This window comes from Phocoena phocoena, chromosome 20 (genome assembly GCF_963924675.1).
Source record: "Phocoena phocoena chromosome 20, mPhoPho1.1, whole genome shotgun sequence".
Lineage (NCBI taxonomy): Eukaryota > Metazoa > Chordata > Mammalia > Artiodactyla > Phocoenidae > Phocoena > Phocoena phocoena.
Genome location: NC_089238.1, coordinates 38,279,739 through 38,285,177, shown reverse-complemented (window position 1 = coordinate 38,285,177; position 5,439 = coordinate 38,279,739). Strand labels below are relative to the sequence as shown.

Below are 5,439 nucleotides of genomic sequence, written 5' to 3'. Positions count from 1 at the left end.
TATCATTGACTCAACTTAAGCCCCTAGTCTTCAGGTGGGAAATAGACCTGTTCTCTCCACAGCCTTCTCCCAGTTTCTCACTTTTCTACTGAGACGTATGATGGATCAGGGCTGCAAGATAGTCAAAATGTGCCCCTTTGTTATTTGGGGATTACTCTCTGAGACAGAGGGATGGCAGGAGGCCTTTACATTTTTGTCTTTAGTTTGCAGATATGTTTTTCAAACATATGAGTCAGCATCATATCAAGTTAAGAAAACTACTCTAGGTAATTCAAAATTTAATATAGCTTAATACATACAGACTTAGTGGGTTACACAGTGATGGAAGAGCTGAAAAGTGTTAATAGAACCCAGGAGCTGTGCCTATTTGGTGCGAGCTAGAATCAGAGAGAGGGCTGCTTCACTCCATGGAAAAAGGGCTACTCATGAGCTAGACCACTGAGAATACTCAGCATTATCTTAAAATTCCCCCCAGCATAGAGAAGGAGGAAGAAAATTCTGCTTCTTTCTTTCATCCCACCCCCTCAATCTTCCACCAGTATTATCCATTGACCAAATACAACCTGAAGCCATTAGCATGGTAGCATGGGCAATATAGCTTGCAAGATACATTCACTGGTAGGGTTTTACGAAAACCCAACTTTTCTTAGAAGTTGTTTTAAGCTTTATTGGGACATAAATAATGTTGATCCCCAGATAGCTCCTTGTATCTTTTCTCTACTGGTAATAACCTGGAAAGGTCAAAAGGTGAGCCAACTACACTCCAAACTTCAACAGCTTCTTGTCAATTTTGAATGAGTGACCTGCTACCTCTACTTCTACCTAAATATTGACATAACCAAGCCTCTCCTTAGTATTTCAATTGTCATTCTAAGCTGACTCCCAATATCTATATGCCCAGCTTTGATCTATCTCCTGAATTTCAGTTCTATAACTTCAACTATCTGATTAACTTCTTTCCAAAATATCTCACTTGCAGGAAAAGCTGGTACATTCAACTCAATACATCCTCAATAGAAAGCATCTTGCTCTGTAATTTGTTTCTTTTCCTTTATTGGTTATCTTAATGAATGGTGCCCACATCCTCTCATTTGTGCTATCCAGGATCCTGGAAATCCCTCTTACTCATCTTTTATACAAATCATTCAATTACTTAAAGGGCGTCCAATTATGTCACTCTAAGTATCTCTCAAGCTCTGACCACTTTGCACTCTGATTGTCTCCTCCTGTCTCTGCTGCTGGTCCTCTTTTTCTGGTTTTTAGTTTCTCTCAGCTGTGTTATTGCAACACCTCTATCTATCCTTCTTGTCTCCTGTGTTTCATTCCCTTAGTACATCTTCGATACAAGCTATTAGCTTATCTTTTCAAAACAAACTTCTAGGGACTTCCCTGGTGGTGCAGTGGTTAAGAATTTGCCTGCCACTGCAGGGGACATGGGTTCAATCCCTGGTCCGAGAAGATCCCACATGCCATGGAGCAACTAAGCCTATGAGGCACAACTACTGAGCCTGCGCTCTAGAGCCCATGAGCCACAACTAATGAGCTCATGTGCCACAACTACTGAAGCCTGTGTGCCTAGAGCCTGTGCTCCACAATGAGAAGCCACTACAATGAGAAGCCCATGCACCACAACAAAGAGTAGCCCCTGCTTGATGCAACTAGAGAAAGCCTGCATGCAGCAACGAAGACCCAACGCAGCCATAAATAAATAAACAAACAAATAAATAAATAAAATTTAGAAAGGAAAAAGAAACAGTCACTATAAAACAAATAAACTCCTAATTATTTTACTTTTTTGTTTGAAATACTTCAAAGGCTTTCCACTACTTTTAAAGAGAAAAATGTCCAGTCATTTTGCTACATCATACAAAGCCCTTTCTGCTCTGCTCCATCCAGCATTGGTTTCATTTCTCACTGCTGATCCAAATATGTGATATACTAACAAGTGTGCTGGAAGTAGAGTGAACAAGCACAAGAGTATCAGACAATGAGGACACACAGATAATGGAAGGTAGATCATTTGGGCCTTCCAGGCCATGGGGAGTGTTTTTTTTTAAACATCTTTATTGGAGTATAATTGCTTTACAATGGTGTGTTAGTTTCTGCTTTACAACGAAATCAATCAGCTATGCATATACATATATCCCCATATCTCCTCCCTCTTGTGTCTCCTTCCCACTCTCCCTATCCCACCCCTCTAGGTGGTCACAAAGCACTGAGCTGATCTCCCTGTGCTATGTGGCTGATTCCCACTAGCTATCTATTTTACATTTGGTAGTGTATATATGACCACATTTTAGATTGATCACACATAGGACCCTTTAGCTGAGAGTGGGTTTCTTGGCATCATTAGAATTCGCACAGTAATTGAAGTGGCATTTCAAGTTCTATGCCATAGTAGCTTTCTTTTTAACATGTTCCAAATCTCTGTCTCCACCAACAATACATGGATAGTATGGGATCAAAAGGTGCTTGCTGAGTGGATAAATGTGTGAGTGTTCAGGTTCAGCATGACCATTGTAAATTCATAAAGAGAAATTTCAGACAGTTCATTGAGGCTTATTCTATCACTGATTGTAATGAGGCTATCTATTCAAATCAGAGAAGATGCTGTTTAAGGCAGCCTACATTTCATGGGGAGGGTTTTAATTTGTGCTCTAGGTGAAACAGGAAGCGGGTACAGAATTTTGACCATAAAGTCATCACTTTAGTTGATGTATTGGGAATAGATTAAGGGCAATCAGGGATAGAATCAGGGAGACCTGTAGTAATCCAGGTGAGAAATACTGGTGCCCCAGACCGAGGTGATGGCATTGGATATGGTGAGAGGTGGCTGGATTCCTGCTGTATTTAGAAGGTAGAGCTAACATGATTCCTGAAGGATTAGATGTGGGGCAGGTAAGAATGATGGGAGTCAAGAGTCATTCCAAAGATTTTAGCCTGAGAAATTGGTAGGCAGAGTCATCACTGGGATGAGGAAGGGGAAGGGATTCAATTTGAACATGTGAAGCTTGAGGTATATGTTCAATATTTGTGCAGAGATGGTGGCGATGTTGTGTTGCTTCCTGTCCTTCAAGACTCAGCTGAACTGTCAACTCCTTTCAGAAGTTGTAAGCTGAAAATGGGTTATTTTTCTCTCTCAAATGGATTAATTTTCTATATAAAATGGATTCACAAATTTAAGGTTTTTGAATAAATGAATAGATGAAAAAAAAAAGCAAATTTTTACTCTTAATGTGAGGACTAAATGAGATGAAGCAACAAACATAATGTCTAATGAGAGCTACTTTGCCCATGGTCCTGGGGTGGCTCACAACCAAAGACTCACTGAAGTGGGACTATAAAGGCTAGTCTATTTCAGACCAATGTGGGACAACTCTGATGGGCCATTTTCTTTTTCTTTTTTCTCTTTTTTTTTTTTTGCGGTACGCGGGCCTCTCACTGCTGTGGCCTCTCCCGTTGCGGAGCTCCGCACGCGCAGGCTCAGGGGCCATGGCTCACGGGCCCAACTGCTCTATGGCATGTGGGATCCTCCCGGACCGGGGCACGAACCCGTGTCCCCTGCATCGGCAGGCGGACTCTCAACCACTGCGCCACCAGGGAAGCCCTCTGATGGGCCATTTTAACTACAGAAAATCTAATAAGATTGGTCACGTTTGTCATTGGGCCGGCATTTCAGCTTGACTTCTCCCTCTGCCCAATCCTGTTTCCTTCCCCTCCCTTTCACAGGTGTTGATGCCAAGAGCACTCCTGAACACAAATCAGCTTCCCAGAGAAGCAAACCTGCAAAGTTGGTGCCAGTGGTGGTCTGAGATAGCAGTTGATAAGGTGGCATTTTGGATGTAGAGCCTTAGCTGCCTGTTTGGCAATAAGCACTTACTGGTAGTAAGCAGAACACAGATAGCACCTGGCACAAAGTGATGGACCAATTGTTAAATTTCTACAAATGGTGAATTGGGATTGTATACTGGTAGAAAAGAATGCAGTGTGTTGGCCCTTTGATTAAAATGGGGGATATAATAACTACAAGGACAATAGAAGAAGGTAGGATCCTTTCTCTTTCTAAACAAATACAGCAAAGGCTGAGAGTGATTAATGGGTAACTGAAAGTCTGTTTGGAAGCCAGAAGGCATCCTTGGCAACATACAAAGAGGTCTTCATCTCCTAAAGTAAAACAGCAGAGTTAAGCAACACATAAGGGGACCAGGATTTATTCAGCAGGTTTACTTAAAATCAGCCCAATGAAGCAAAGACAGTCTTTCAACAGTGCTGAAACAACTGGAAATCCACATGCAGAAAAAAAAAAAAAAAGAATTTAGACACAGAACTCACACCCTTCATAAAAATTAACTCAAAATGAATCATAGACCTAAATGTAAGATACAAAATGGTAAAATTCCTAGAAGAGAAAACCTAGATGACCTTGGGTATGGTGTTGATTTTTTTAGATACAATACTAAATACATGATCCTTGAAAGAAATAGTTGATAAGCTGAACTTCATTAAAATAAAATTTTCTGCTCTGCAAATGCCAATGTCAAGAAAATGAGAAGATAAGACACAGATTTGAGAAAATGTTTTTGCAGAAGATACACGTGATAAAGGACTGCTATCCAAAATATACCCAAAAACTCAACAATAAGAAAACAAATAACCTGATTAAAAAATGGGCCAAACTGCACATTGTTAGAGCTTGGAGTTGAGGCCACTGGCCGATGAACTCACAAGTGTAGGTAGTGTGCTACATGAGGGGCAAGTTTTTCACTAACATCACAAGGATCTCTGGCCCAATGAGTGGAATTTCATAGTAATACTTGCTACAAATGTAAAAAAAAAAAAAAAATGGGCCAAAGATCCCTTAACAGATACCTCACCAAAAAAGATATGAAAAAATGCTCCACATCATATATATTAAGAAATTGAAAATTAAAACAAAGAGATACTACTACACACCTATTAGAATGGCCAGTAATATAAAACAAACACTGTCGATACTATATGCTGACAGGGATGTGGAACAACAGAACTCTCATTAATTGGTTGGTGCAAAACTATGGAGATGGTAAAAAGATCAGTGGTTGCCAGGGGCCAGGGATAAGGAGAGATAAATAGGCAGGGCACAGAGGATTCTTAAGAGAGTGAAATTATTGTGTACAATGCTATAATGAGGGATACATGTCACTGTACACTTCTCCAAACCCATAGAATGTACAGTACCAAGATGAACCCTAATGTAAGCAATGGACTTAGGGTGATAATGATGTGTCAATATAGCTTCATCAGTTGTAACAAATGCACCACTCTGGTGGGAAATGTTGATGGGGAGGAAATATGCATGCCTTGGGGTAAGAGGTATGTGGAAAATCTCTGTACCTTCCTCTTAATTTTTCTGTGAAACTAAAACTGCTCTAAAATATATAAATTCTTTGAAAAAAATAC

At 40.3% G+C, this 5,439-nt stretch overlaps 1 non-coding gene across 1 annotated transcript; it reads left to right on the top strand.

The window, feature by feature from the left end:
* Positions 1-4,675: 4,675 nt before the first annotated feature.
* On the top strand, positions 4,676-4,825 carry LOC136141610 (small nucleolar RNA SNORA62/SNORA6 family). Its single transcript, XR_010657779.1, has one exon. It is a non-coding gene; the product is annotated as a small nucleolar RNA SNORA62/SNORA6 family (small nucleolar RNA).
* The last annotated feature ends 614 nt before the right edge of the window (positions 4,826-5,439 follow it).